This window comes from Rhinopithecus roxellana, chromosome 9 (genome assembly GCF_007565055.1).
Source record: "Rhinopithecus roxellana isolate Shanxi Qingling chromosome 9, ASM756505v1, whole genome shotgun sequence".
In the NCBI taxonomy this organism is placed as follows: Eukaryota; Metazoa; Chordata; class Mammalia; order Primates; family Cercopithecidae; genus Rhinopithecus; species Rhinopithecus roxellana.
In genome coordinates this window covers 48,503,282-48,518,270 of record NC_044557.1, presented here as the reverse complement: position 1 = coordinate 48,518,270, position 14,989 = coordinate 48,503,282, and the positions used below count along the sequence as shown (strand labels likewise).

At 35.0% G+C, this 14,989-nt stretch overlaps 1 protein-coding gene and 1 pseudogene across 21 annotated transcripts in view; both read right to left on the bottom strand.

The window, feature by feature from the left end:
- The window catches only part of RALYL (RALY RNA binding protein like), a 737,403-nt gene that overhangs the window by 248,409 nt on the left and 474,005 nt on the right, over positions 1–14,989 (bottom strand). The gene's annotated exons all lie outside the window — the stretch shown is intronic.
- Positions 1–14,989, bottom strand: part of LOC115899702 — a 90,220-nt pseudogene that overhangs the window by 21,424 nt on the left and 53,807 nt on the right.

The following is a 14,989-nucleotide window of genomic DNA, read 5'->3' as shown; positions in this document are numbered from 1 at the left end:
CCCCTTGAAAACTGGCATAAGTCAAGGATGCCCTCTTTCACCACTTCTATTTAAGATAGTATTGGAAGTTCTGCCAGGAGAATCAGGCAAAAGAAAGAAGTAAAAGCATTCAAGTAGAAGAAGAGGAAGTCAAACCATCCCTGTTTGTAGATGACACGATCCTATATCTAGAAAACTCCATCATCTCACCCTAAAAGCTTCTTAAGTTGATAAGCAACTTCAGCAAAGTCTCATATACAAAATCAATATTCAGAAATTACTAGCATTCAGATACACCAACAACAGTCAAGCCAAGAGCCTAATCAGGAATGAACTCCCATTCACAACTGCCACAAAAAGAATAAAATACCTAGGAATACAGCTAAGCAGGGAAGTGAAAGATCTCTACAAGGAGAACCACAAAACCACTGCTAAAAGACATCAGAGATCACACAAACAAATGGAAACACATTCCATGCTCATGGATAGGAAGAATCAGTATCATGAAAATAGCCATACTGTCCAAAAGGAATTTATGGATTCAATGCTATTCTCATTAAACTATCACTGACATTCTTCACAGAACTAGAAAAGAAACTTTTAAAATTCATATAGAACCCAAAAAAGAATCTGAATAGTCAAGGCAATCCAAAGCAAAAAAGAAAAAAAAAAAAGTGCTGGAGGTATCATACTCACGCTACCTGACTTCAAACTATGCTACGGTGCTAGAATAACCAAAGCAGCATGGTGCTGGTACAAAGACACAAAGATCAATGGAACAAAATAGAGAACACAGAAATAAGTCCACACACCTACAACCATCTGATCTTCGACAAACCTGACCAAAGCAAGCAATAGGAAAAGGATTCCCTGTTTAATAAATGGTGCTGAGATAACTGGTTAGCCATATGCAGAAGACGGAAACTGGACCCCTTCCTTACACCATATACAAAAATCAATTCAGGATGGATGAAAGACCTAAATGGAAAACCCCAAACAAAAAATCCTAGAAGAAAACCTAGGCAATAACATTCAGGACACAGGCACACCAAAGATTTCATGATGAAGATGCCAAAAGCAATTGCAACAAAATCAAAAATTGAAAAATGGGAGCTAATTAAACTAAAGAGCTTCTGCACAGCAAAGGAAACTATCATCAGAGTGAATGGACAGCCTAGAGAATGGAAGAACATTTTTGCAATCTACCCATCAGACAAAGGTCTAATATCCAGTGTCTACAAGGAATGTAAACAATTTTACAATTAAAAAAACAACTCCATTAAAAAGTGGGCAAAGGACATGAACCGACACTTCTCAAAAGAAGACATAAATGCAGCCAACAAACATGAAAAAAAACTCAACATCACTGATCATTAGAGAAATGCAAATAAAGCCACAATGAAATACCATCACACAGTAGTCAGAATGGCTATTATCAAAAAGCGAAAAAACAACAGATGCTGGTGAGGTTGTGGAGAAAAAGGAACACTTTTGTTGGTGGGAGTGCAAATTAGTTCAGCCACTGTGGAAGACAGTGTGGTGATTCCCCAAAGACCTAGAGACAGAAATACCATTCCATCCAGCAATCTCATTACTGGTTATATAAATAAAGGAATATAAATCATTCTATTATAAAGATACATGCACACGTATGTTAATTGCAGCACTTTTCACAACACCAAAGTCATGGAATCAACCCAAATGCCCACCAACGATAAATTGGATAAAGAAAATATAGTACATATATACCATGGAATACTACGCAGCCATAAAAAAGAACAAGATCATGTCCTTTGGAGGTACATGGATGAAGCTGGAAGCCATTATCCTTGGCAAACTAATGCAGGAACAGAAAACTAAACACCACATATTCTCACTTATTAGTGGGAGCTGTACAATGAGAACACATGGACACAGGGAGGAGAACAACCCACACTGGAGCCTGTTGGAGGGTGAGAGGAGGGAAAACATCAGTAAGAACAGCTAGTGGATGCTGTGCTTAATCTGTAGGTGATGGAATGATCTGTGCAGCTAATCACCATGGCACACGTTTAACTAGGTAACAAACTTGCATATCCTGCACATGTATCCCTGAACTTAAAAGTTCAAAATCCAAAAAGTAAATAAAAATTATATATGCATTTTATACACCATTTTATATAAATATGTAGTAATAGATTAATTGTGGATGCCTATATATTATCTGAAACTATATTAAAATACATTTCCATAATTTGATCCAAAAAAAATTTTTTTATTTTGAAAAGTTTCAAACATACAAAAGTCAAGAGATTGGTATAATGATTACCATGTGTTCAACATCCAGTTTAAACAATTATGAGCTCAGACAGCCTTGTTTCATGTACTTTCCAACCTCATATTATTTTGAACCAAATCTCAGACATTATCATAAGCCTCTCATCATATGTATGTAAATAATATTTCTTTGTTTACACAAAATTAAAATACTATATCTAAAAACATTAAAATTATGTCTTAATTTCATAAAATCATTATTAGTTAAATTACCTTGATTGTCCTCAAAATATTTTTCTTTATATGTTGTTCAAATACAGATCCAAATAAGATCTATAAACTGATCAAGGACCTAAAGCATATATTAGTTTGAATGTGTCATAGAGTGTAAGAAGGAAAGTTTTCAGAAGCAAGGTAGGAAATGAAAGCACATTCCTTCCATGAAGCCCATAAGCCGGGTGAAAGAGTTTGAGCATTATACAGAGAGCAGTGAGAATCCGCTGAAATACTTTAAAGATTGAGACATGAGCATATTTTAGAGGCAAAGAAATTGAATGAATATTACGGGAGCTAGAAAAGAGGTCACATGTTGAATTGTGGGTTTCATAGCTTTCGAACTGTTTTATGTATTGACTATTTTTCTGTGAAAACTAAATTTGGAGGTCTTTAAATATTATGAGAAAAGATACCTTAAATCTCGACAACTATAAGAAGTATGGGACCACAAAGAAAAAAAGTAACAAAAATGTGACTATGATTAAGTAGAGCTGGTTCCAGCTCAAAGAAATGTGAAAAAGGGGTTTTGCAGAATTCCTTCTACACTGCCAGGCCAGTTTATCTGGGAAGAAAAGAGGCAAAAAGAAGAAATAAATGACATGCACTTAGGTGGATCTTTCTTTTGTTTATTAAAAAATGTATGTAATGAAAACTATGTCAAAAAACTATTGCCATAAATTAAAGCCATGACTATATCAAAATAATTCAGAGAATCTAGAAAGTAAACATGGATTAAATTCAAGGAAGAAGAATGAAGGTATTGTTACAATAATAAGTACATTTAATTTGAAAGCCTAGTTATTAAGACAGTACTACACATACTGTATAATCAACAATAAAGATTCGTTATCCAAAATTTATACAACAAAAATGGAAGAGAATGAAATAGCAGAATGAAACTTATTTATCAGAGGAGTGGGTGATTTTGACTGATATATCTTACCCTATGGTATATCAAAGAGGGCAAAAATAGTAATAATCTATGGCCTCTCTATATATTAATAATAATGTGGGCTGGGCGCAGTGACTCTGCAATTTGGGAGGCCAAGCTGGGTGGATCACGAGGTGAGGAGATGGAGACCATTCTGACTAACATGGTGAAACCCCGTATCTACTAAAAATACAAAAAAATTAGCCAGGCATGGTGGCGGGAGCCTGTAGTCCCAGCTACTCGGGAGGCTGAGGCAGGAGAATGGTGTGAACCTGGGAGGCGGAGCTTGCAGTGAGCCCAGATCGCGCCACTGCACTCCAGCCTGGGCAACAGAGAGAGACTCAGTCTCAAAAGAATAAATAAATAAATAAAAATAATAATGTTAAGACATTTTATATGTATATGAATATACTAAATTCTACATCCTGAAAATAGAATACACTTTCTTTTCAAATTCTCTTGGGAATACATTCAAAATTTGTTCTATATTAAGTCTCAATATAACTTCAGTAAATTCCACATTTACACATAATATATACCTTGCTTTTTGGTAACAATATCAAAGTAGAAGTTAAATTTTAAAAATAGAATCCCCCTCAAAAGGCATCTTTAAGCTGAAAACCTTTAAACTGGGGAAAAGCAAAAAAATTGAAGAATATCTAAATATAATAGTTGGAAAACACGAAAAACCACAATATGAAATATGGAAATAAAATATAAACTATGAAATGATTCACTATAAGAAAGTTTGTTGTCTTAAATGCTAAACATTGAAATAAGAAAATATAAATTAACTATTAAATTGAAAAAGCAAAATAAATACCTTTAATGAGACAGGGGGAAAAGTTAACCAAGATAAAAGCAGAAATTAATGACATTTAGAAGGTACAAACAGAGTAAACCTAATACAAATCAAGCATAAGGTTATATGAAAGAACTGATAACACAAACTACTTAATAAACTAATTAGGACACAAAAAGAGAAATAAAAAAGTAATATTAATGAAATAATGAGAAAATTCAATTAACTCAGTTCTCAACTTTATGTACATAAATTTGAAAATTCAGAACAAATATCTTTTCTTCAAAAGGGATGCTACATTCAAACAGACCAACTGTAGTAGAATAAATTGAGAAAATTGTAAAGTGCCATGCCTACATCACTTCAAACGTAACCACCTACCAAATAGTCGTGGAACAGATACTTCCACTATTCTTCAAATTGTTATTCTATTATTCTCTCCCTATTGGTAACTATTGTAAATCAGAATAATATACTTAAACCTCTATTTCTTGTCCTATTCATATAGACAGTATTTATTGATTTCTAACTTTACCTTTTAATGATATTAGTAATCCGACTCTCTTTCACGACTTTCCACCTTCAACTTCAAAATATTGGTTATCTATAATTTTAAATTTTGATTAATATGGGGATCATATGCATTCATTCGTAGCCTTGTAGTCACAAATCCTCCAAATTTCAACAGGTTGAATATAAAACGCAAAAAGCAATACATGATATTCATATTACTGTGACTAGGTAAAGCCACATGATCATATTTCCTTTCTAGCAGTTTGCCTTGAGCCTCCATCCAGTCCTAGCCCACTATCACATGTTTTATAGCCTTTCTTTTATTTTCTTGTATTTGCTACCTCTCTGCCAAGTTCTTCTGATGTCTAAACTTATTATTAAACTGCTTAGGTCCCCTTTAAGGAAGAGCCTGCCTCAGCAGCTGGCAGTGCTGCAAAAAACTACCTTTCTTCATCGAACAGCCTTTTCTGATTGCCTCCCATTGACCAAAGGCACACTCTTCAGGGGTGGCCCTCATCTGATGTCTGATCCAGGGAGGGGTACAATGGCTCTCTTACATTTGGCCTAATGGGAACACCACAGACAGACCCCATCAACTCCGGAACTTCCTCTGGGTCAGCTTAAGATGTTGATGTTGCATCACAGTACCACTTCTCTCTCTGCCTGATGCTGCTTCCCCACACCCCTTTTTAAAAGGTGTTGATGTCTATAGAGTTTCTAATAAACATTCTACAATCTAATTTTCATCTCAGTGTCTGTGTCCTGGAGAACCCACTCTGCAACAATGCTGTTTTAGTCTAACTAGCTCCTTGGTCAGTAACCTGGAAATATGCCATTAAACATTACGCCTATACAGCCTGAAACCACTAGCACCCAAGAAAAATCTGTCCCACTTGTAGTAAGCTGTCTTCCCTGGAAACAAGTCAGAGTCAACCTAGCAATGCTCCTTTCAGTTTTTTTTTTTTTTTTTTTTTTTCTATTAGAGAGCCTTGTCTTTTCACAGCAGCCATATCCAGCTGCAAACTGAGACAAAAGGCAAAAGGCGAGTTTGGCTTAATATGAGACTGAGATGTAGTTTCCCCTTTTTTCCCTACCCCAATTCCTCTTTCAATACGTCCCCTCTTCTCTCAACACCATATCTGACAAGTTCTAGCCACAGACTATCAACCTGGGTTTTTCTTTTACTTCACTTTTCCTTATTTATATCTTTTTATAAGTGTAAGGGTCATATACAAAGACGCTTCATCTCCAAGCAGACAGACCATCAGCTCTGGATTGTGTTTTCCACTCGGGCTATCTGTCTATCCATCATCTTACACAAACTGTTGGAACCGCATTCTATGAGATCACTAGTACTGATGACTCAGTTGTTCCTCAGCACACTTACTGCTGTTTCCAAAACTACATGGTTTATCCACAACTTCCCTGTTGCAACATCTCATCTAGAGCTGGATCCACAATTTCCTGGATCTCCTATCTTCTTTCTTGATTTACTCCCCCAGTTTCAGAGAAGACTTCCTCAAGTGGTCTCGTTGCCCTTCTATTAGAGTGTTCTTTCTCTGATCTTTTTTTTCACTTGACTTTCTTCCGCCAAAGTTTTATCTTGTAGAAATCTATTGAAGGTATTCATCTGCAGATAGATGCTTTCCTATTCTCTTTGAACTCGCTAATGTATGTCCTATAAAGTCCCTTTACTAATGCACTGTTTGAGGAGAAAGGTATGCACACAAGTGCTTTCTGTGAGCCTCAACAAGAAGTATTCTAAAAAACCGTAACCAGTTTCAGTTGAGAGTAAGAGTTGGATTCTAGGAAGGAAGAGAGGCTTTCTTTTAACTGCAATTCTACTGAGCTGTGGAAATTTTTACTTTGAAAGCATATTTCTTTGTTTTTTAGTAAAAGAAAACTAATTTGATAAATGGACAAATACTAAACAAGCAACTACTACATTCCTGACACTATTCTGGATGGTTTTTAAAGGATACAAGAGATGGAGAAAAATCCAAAACCTGTTATGCAATTTGGAAAGGACATTGCCATTGTGACAGAACAGCAATTTCTGGATTTGTTACTATACACTAGATTTGTGGAAGCCTAGAGGTTTTTGGTCTGTTTCAAAAGTAAAATAAAAACAATCTTTACAATGTCAGCAGCTGAAATTTCTTATATTCGTGTAATGTGGGCTTTGAAATAATTTTTTTATCATTGTATAAAATCTGAATCAGCTGCTTAAAGTGAGCTCATTTGCCTCATAAAACATTTTTTCCATTGTCCCATGTGTTTTAGAATGATTCCAGGTATAAAATTATAATAATCATAATCAAACAAAATGGAAAAGTTTCCAGGCTACTTTGGATATTTAATGGGAAAATAGCCAGTTGATTTATCTCATATGGCTTCTTAAACCCAGTGCATTTTAAAATATAATTTTTTCTCATTTTATATACATTTCAAGTATACTTATCTCAGATAGATAATGCTTTAACAATTACACTAATTATCAAGAAATCTACACTCAATTTGGGGTAACTTGGTATGTTTGTATTAACTTTTCAAGTATGATAATAAAACGCTGGACCTGGAAGAGGTGGTGAAACAAATAAAGGCACTTAATACTTTGTGAATGCTCACTATTTACCAAACATCATGAACCTGGATTCTAAAACTCTGGTTTTCTTGTTATAAAATCAGAATACGAATATCTCATCTCATAAGGTGTGAATGAGGACTGAGTGTGCCTGACTCACAGTCAGTAATCAGTCAGGGATATTACTTCCCTCTATATTTACATCTTTATGGATTAATTTAAACGAGTCTGGTCATATTCCTATGAGTAGCAAACACTACTGCAAGAAGGCAACTATTTTTCAAGGTTGCCAAAAGAGTTGCTGATCAATATTTGTCTATCAAAGGAGAACCTCAATAATATGAGAAAGGGACTTGTCTTGGGGTCTGCAGAATCAGCTCTACAAAGACACATGGTATAACTAAAAGGAAATTGAGCTGTGCGCTCAATCAGGGTGAAAACCAATCTTGTACTTTTGTAATCAGTTACACTGCAAATATGTCCTCTTGCATATGAAAACAAAACAAACAAACAAAAATAACTGACTTTGGTTATGAACTTACCCCATATACCCTTCTGCAACTGCAAGAAAGAGGCAAATTATGAAATTCGTTTCCAGTATGTAGCATCATTTTCAGCTTTGGTGAGATATATGCCATAAGGTATTAACCACTGCTGGTTCTCTGTAATGCATAAGATCTTAAAAGTAACTAAACAAGGTTGCTGATTCAGGGGATACTACTGTTAATTTCTGAAACATACTTCCAGCAATTGAGACAAACTGTCATCTCTAAGCTGAAATTCAGCTTATTCGCAATCTATTTCTTCATTCTATTTGTCAAGTTATATTTATTGAGGATGTACAGTATGACAGACACTGTGGTATATATTGCAGTAAAAAGACCCCAAATACTTCCCCACTAAATGGAAACAAAAAATCCATTTCATAAGGGATTAATCATCAGAATATAAGGAGCTCAAACGACTCTATAGGAAAACAAAATCTAATAATCTTTGGCTGTGGTGCATGTCTGTAATTCTAGCACTTTGGAAGGCCAAGGTTGGTGGATCACTTGAGGTCAGGAGTTCAAGAGCAGCCAGGCAACATGCAAAACCCCATCTCTACTAAAAATACAAAAATTAGCTGGGCATGGTGGTATGCGCCTGTAGTCCCAACTACTCAGGGCTGAGGCAGGAGAATCACTTGAACCTGGAAGGCAGTAGTTACAGTGAACCATAATTGCACCACTGCACTCCAGCTTGGGCAACAAGTGAGACTGCCTCAAAAAAACAAAAACAAAAACAAAACAAAAACAAAAAAACAAAACAAAAACAACAAAAAACCCTAATAATCTGATTTTAAAAGGGGCAAAAGATCTGAGCAGACATTTCTCAAAATAAGACATACAAATGGCAAACGGAAATATGAAAAGGTGCTCCACATCACTGATCTTCAGAGAAATGCAAATCATAACTACAATAAGATATTGTCTCAGTCCAGTCAAATGACTTTTACCCAAAAGCTAGGCAATAACAAATCCTGGTGGGGATGTAGTAAAAAGGGAACCCTCGTACACTGTTGGTGGGAATATAAATTAGAACAACCACTATGAAGAAGAGTTTGGAGGTTCCTCAAAAAACTGAAAATAGACCCACCATATGATCCAGCAATCCCACTACTAGGTATATATACCCAAAAAGAAAGGAAATTGGTATATGGAAGAGATATCAGTATTCTCTTTTTTACTGCAGCACTATTCACAATAGCTAAGATTTGGAAGCAGCTGAAGTGTCCATAAACAGATGAATTAATAAAGAAAATGTGGTACATACACAAAATGAAGTACAATTTAGCCACAAATAAAAATGAGATCCTGTTTTTGCAACAACATAGATGGAACTTGAGGTCATTATGTTAAGTAACATAAGCCAGGCACAGAAAGACAAACGTTGCATGTCCTCACTTATTTGTGGAGCTAAATATTAAAACAATTGAACTCATGGAGATACAAAGTAGAAGGATAGTTACCAGAGGCAGGGAAAGAGCAGTGGTGGTAGGAAGTGGGGATGATTAATGGGTACAGTAAATAGTTAGAATGAATAAGAGCTAGTATTTGGTAACACAACAGGATGACTACAGTCAACAATAATTTATTGTACATTTAAAAATAAGTAACAGTATAATTGGATTTTTGTAATACAACAAAATGATAAATGCTTGAGTGGATGGATATCCCATTTACCCTGATGTGATTATTAGACATCATATGTCTGTATCAAAATATCTCATGTACCATACATATACGTGGCACATGATATATACATATGGTACATGAGATATACATGTTTTAATTTTATATATGTACATGGTGGTGGTGGTGGTTTGTTTTAATTTTTGTGGATACATATATATACTATATATGTAACATGTGTATATATTTTTGTGGATATCTACTATGTGTGTGTATATATATATGTGTGTGTGTGTTTACATATACATATACTATGTATCCACAAACATTAAAACAAACCACCACCACCACCAAAAAAACAAAATACAAACCCTGTTCTCAGTGGGCTTACCTTTTAGAGAGACAGAGAATAAGTGAAATAAATAAGTATAAAATAAGGTATGTTAGAAGGTGTAAGTTCTATGGAGAATATTAAAGTAAAAATACTATATATTAGAGAATATTAAAGTAAAAACATTAAAATATTTTTACTTTAATATTTTCCATAGAACTTACACATTCTAACACATCTTATTTTATGGAGGCCTGTTAGGAGGTCTGTTTTATGGAGGTATGTTAGGAGGTATGTTTTATGGAAGAATGGGGAAAAATAAGGTGTGTGGTAATGGGGCTTTTGCTGTTTAAATCTGATTAATCAGAGATCTCCACTAGAAGATGACATTTTGGCAAAGACCTGAAGGAAGGAAGGAAGCCATTGGGAAATGAGAGGGGAACGTATACCAAATACAGGGATTGGCAGTTGCAAAGGCCCTATGAGAGAAGGGAGCTTAATATGCTTCAGGAAATTAAGGAAGCTACTGACTGGCTGAAACAGAAGTGAGTAAAAGAAAGGTAGGTGGTGAGGTCCAGAATGTGTGTGTGTGTGTGTGTGTGTGTGTGTGTGTGTGTGTGTGTGTGTGCATGCATGCATTGCATGTGTGGCTCTATAGGCTATGTAGGTGCTTTTTGCCCTCATCCTCAGCTTGTCTATATTTATGTAGAGATAGATTTGTTGATATTTTCTTAGAACTCTTTTGACTAGAAATAACCTATTTTGTTGAATACTGGTTTTTTAAAAAGTGGCATATAATTAAAAGCATCTGAAGACGAGTAGTTTTATTAATCAATCTTACCCAGGGGCACATTCTTTATAAAGAAAGCATGTGTGCAGCATGCGTAACTTTCTAATATTATACTCTGGTACCCACTCTCAAGTTTTATATCCCATTCGTTCGTTTGTTGTTTTCAGCATTGGACTAACTGGTGTACACAGTGAGATTTATGCAAGTGTCCTGGAGACATTAATTTGAATAGATGTTCAAGTTCTCTATTTTTCTTTAAGCATTTAAAGTGGAAACCACATTTCTAGTTTTCCAGTAAATTGATGCAATGTCTGAATCTTGATTAAATAATCCTGGTTTCTTAGTGTGGTCTAGAGTGACCATAAAATTTATCATCCAAATGAGACACTTCGGAAGAGGACAAATGCTAAGCCGGATAGGCAACAATCAGAACTGTACCAGACAATTAGATAAATGGGCCCCAGAGATAGATTGGGCAAGAGTTTTGGTGGTAAGCAGACCAAGAATTGAATCATAGCCTTACCTCTTACTCCCTTTATGGACTTAAACATATCATACAGCCTGTTTTAGATTCATAATGTGGGGTTATAAAACCTAACTCACTGTTGTTTACAAGGATTTATTCAGATGAAAAAACATACATGTCTAGTACACAGCCATTTCAAAAATGCGATCTAAGCAAAGATAGGAACATAGAAAGAAATATGTTCAATTATTGTAAAAGTTATTGAAAGGGGATTGCTATAATACTTTCCTGGGTGAAGTTACTCTAAGGCCATAGCAGCATAGAACTATCATTACTCAGTGAGTATCAAAGAGAACAGCAGGAGTTCTGAGCATCCTGTGGCATAAATAATAGTGCAATCATTAAACTAAAATCATACCAATTGAAGCGATGGAATCATCAAATATAGTATCCATTATGCTTAGTATTAGAACAGTAAACCTTATAGCAGAGAGATAATTTGTAAGTTTTTAGGTATCAGACTGATTGATTTAAGATGCTAAATTTGATAACAGAAGTTTCTTTGGAAGAAGAGATTTATGTTCTTACTCTCCTCTTACAATTATAGTCCAGTGCTGTGCCTACTTGTAGAAATACATTTGGCAGCAAATTGTCTTATACTTGAGATTCCTATGCGTAATCACAGGGACTGGAATCCTTATGAGGCATTTTAGGCCTTTGTATTTAATAATATGTTCAATTTTCATGTCAAATAAAAATGTGAGGATTCTGGCAAAAGATTCTAAGATCTTGATGCAAAGGCCTATTGAAATATTCTCATTTTCTCAGATTCAAGATATTTGGACTTTTTTTCTACTCTTTTAAACTATCCTAATCCAATTGACCTGCTCTTTTCTTTACCAGGCTTTATCTACAGATTCTGATAGTCTGTTCCTTTTCAACAATTGGCTCAATACATTACCGACTTTGCTCCAAATCCAACTCAATAATTATCTTTATTTCCTCATCTTTCTCTCAAACATCCATTTCTCTTAAGTTTTTTCATAGAATGCGTCTTATGAAATGGTCATAATTTTTGATAGTCACCTTAACTTTTGTCAGTTTCCATAGTCTGTACAGTACACCAAATGACCTATTTATGTATTCTGTTGCTTATTTTTGACATTTCAACTTTTCAAGATGAAATACATTCAAATGCTGTGTTTATCCTATGGAAAGCATTTGCCTCTATCTCTAAATTTAATTGCTGCCAAAACCTGGAGGTTGAAGTAAATTTCTGTGTTTCAGCAAATTTCCCTATTTGTCTCATAATAAGGATTGAATTTAGTCATAAGTATTTTATTTTCACTGCTTGTGCGTAGAAATAAGCAATCTAATATTGTGGTTCCATACAAGTTATTAACTATAGTATAAATATTAACTATATTAACTGTATTATTAACAGTTATGGCATTTATATCATGCTATCCGTACAGCCAGGCATTGGTCTAAATAAATTTTAGAATGCTAAAGATTAATATAGTCTGTAACCTGAAGAGATTTATAAAAGAGTTTTGGTGACAACATATGCAATCCTTATGTGAACCTAAGAAATGAGTGAATATGATTAATTAATAAGCTTTTTATAAAAGTAACACAAAGGGAGGGAGATCTTGAGAATAAGATAACACTGTGAGAGATTAATTCAACAAATGTTTACTCAATGAATGAGCACCATGTGGTGTTATGCTTAAAGGGATGACAAATAGACTATAATTTTCCATCTAGAAGAACAAACTCCAAAGGATTTGGTGAGAAAATCTTCTCAGATAGGTAGATGGAACCACCATGTATTCCCTGTATCACTTTTGTTATGATATTATACTATTATTAAAACCATGTTATATATACACAATACACATATATATTCATAACTCAATGCATTGAATATAAATTCAAATAATGTATTAATAATTTTATCAAAATGCTTAAGACATCCTTTTTATGATTATAAAACATGAGAAATATTTTCCTCTTTTGAAATTTATACACTTAAACATTTTAATAAGATGCATGATGATTTATCCCATGGGTAGTAATATGAATATACTATAAAGTTTTAGATTTTTCTTACATGAATAGGTCACCACATGTGAAAAATGTTTAGCATGGTCAGGGAAAAAGGTATCAGAATCATTGGACAAAAGATTATCTTCAGCAAACTAATTCCAGCCTTGCAGTGAAAAGTAACCCTCTGGCACCATCTATTGACTGCATTTCTTTGCTTTGTAATCAAACCACATGCAGATTAGTACTGAATGAATAAAACATAAACTTTTCTTCCTCATTTTTTGTTGATGATGGGGAGCCTGAGCCATGGATGCTGACAGCAGTTGATGAATTAAGATATATTGGCAAATTATGCGGTACCCTTGGAATCTGATGTTTTCTAATTACTAATTAATCACTAATGAAAACTTGCTTTAATGTGTCTGCAGGAGTCTACCTCCACAGGTGATATACTGGAATGTTTAATCAGAGACCAAAATGATCTTTGCCAGAATTGGCAATGTCGTGTGTGTGTGTGTGTGCACTCGCGCGTGCATGTACGCACATGCTTAAGCATTTATACTCTGCTGGAGAGTCCCTGACACAATATTCTGTGGTACTAACTTTAAACCTGGACATTGAAAAGACAGCTATGCAAAGAGCACCCATTAGCTACCACTGTATAGGGAAATACTTTGACACGGACCATTTAATGTAATCCTTCCCCAAATTACAGATAAGGAAATTAGGTACAAAACGGTTAAGAACCTTGCAGTAACTCACATCTTCCGGGATTTTCATTCAAATGTCACTTTTTCAGTAAGCTCTTTCATAGCTGTCTTTCCTAAAATTCTGAACATCTCTCCAGCACTCCTTATCCTTCTTTCCTGTTTAGTAATGATCACTATAATATCCTGTGACTTTTGCTTACATATCATGTTTCTTGTGTATCTCCCTCCATGGAATGAAAGCTTCATGACACCAGGAGTTTTATCAGTTTTCTTCAAGAGAAAGGTGAGTACCAGAGATAATAAATTGAGTCTACAAAGACCTATCATTCTCCCACACTAGAAGATTCTTTTGTGAGCTCCAAAACTGCATATTCTGGGTTTATTAAGTTAACCTATAATGAAATATAAATCTCTTTATGAATTTCAACATTATATTGTGCAAAGAACACAAGGTGTGAATTCATGTAGACAGATTTGAATACCACCTTCTCCAATTTCTATCCTCAGGCATGTTTATTCAGTCCTTACAAATACACATCACCCTCTTACTTCTCTGACCTTTCGTCTTACTCTTCTTTTCCATATTCACCCGCACATCCATAGCCCACTCCAGTTCCCCTCATTTCTGTTCCGCAAACATGCCAGACATGCTTATACCTCAAGACCGTCATGCTGTTTCACCTGCCTGAAATACATCGCCACCCAATATCCCACTGCACAACTTTCTAATCCTTTTCAAGGCTTTGTTTAATGTAACTTTCTCATTATCTTCTCTGTTCACCTTCAGATCTTAAAGACCTATAGGCTTGGAGAAAAAGGTTGGCGGTATGAGCTTGAATCTCCCCACTGATCCTTCTCCCAAAACACTATAAAACCAACAAGGGGAACAAATGAAACCACAGATGATTCACATGTCCAAGAGCACTAGGAAGTATTTTCATTGCCTGTGGGTGTGGAGAAAAAAGGAGAGGAACCTTAAAAAATAAAAAAGAGTAGGATTCTAGATGAATTAGATAAAACACAAACAAAATCATCATCAAAGTGAGAAAGTTCAATACGAATACCAAAAAGCTGAACACAGGTCAGAACTTGGTGGTTCCTAACACTGGGTTTAGTGGAAGTGAGTGGTGC